This window comes from Macadamia integrifolia, chromosome 2 (genome assembly GCF_013358625.1).
Source record: "Macadamia integrifolia cultivar HAES 741 chromosome 2, SCU_Mint_v3, whole genome shotgun sequence".
Taxonomy (NCBI): Eukaryota; Viridiplantae; Streptophyta; class Magnoliopsida; order Proteales; family Proteaceae; genus Macadamia; species Macadamia integrifolia.
In genome coordinates, this window is record NC_056558.1 from 26,189,598 (window position 1) to 26,190,301 (window position 704).

General features: G+C 36.2%; 1 protein-coding gene across 4 annotated transcripts in view; it reads left to right on the top strand.

Annotated features, from left to right (window-relative positions):
* The window catches only part of LOC122068096 (protein PHOX1-like), a 12,617-nt gene that overhangs the window by 10,799 nt on the left and 1,114 nt on the right, over positions 1-704 (top strand). The window lies entirely within an intron of this gene.

Consider the following 704-nt stretch of genomic DNA (forward strand, 5'->3'; position numbering starts at 1 on the left):
GGGGGGGAAGGGCTGCTCAATTATTTATTTATTTATTTTTCTGATATGCATCACGAGATTAGGTAAAAACAACTCAAGTCCTTGCATCAAGCTGATCTATATTTACATATTGCATGGTAAGGTGTTTTATCCTTCAATATTGTATTTTCTGTGTATCATAAGCACATCTATACATTTTTTAACTATTTCAAAGCATATCTTTAGCGTAGCTTGTGTCTTTCGAATACTATATGATACATCTATTAAAATCACCCTCTGATACGATACCCGGTACCAATACTTAATCCTTGAGTAGTTCCCTCATATATCCACACATTGTTTGTGTTTAGGCCATAAGGCACTCATTGAAATTTGGAGTCTATTTATTTTGGCCTTCTTCCAAACCTGAATTGAGGTGTTCAGCTTCGTTGTCACCAGAAAATCTTTGTAAGAGACTGATGTCTGTCATTTTTCCTTGTGGTAGTTACGATATATTCTATAATGATTATCAATATTATGTAAGATGATGGGGTTCTCATTGGATTTTCTTGTTTATGTAAATGCTATAAAAAGAAAGAAACATGTAAAAGCACTAGAGGCATCCCTCATTCTTTCATTCCACCCTGCATGCTTCCTTGGAGTCATTCAGTGAGCCTCCTTGATAATATCTTTGTACTCTCAACAGAACCCCTCTCCCCCCCCCCCCCCCTTTTTTTTTTTTTGGG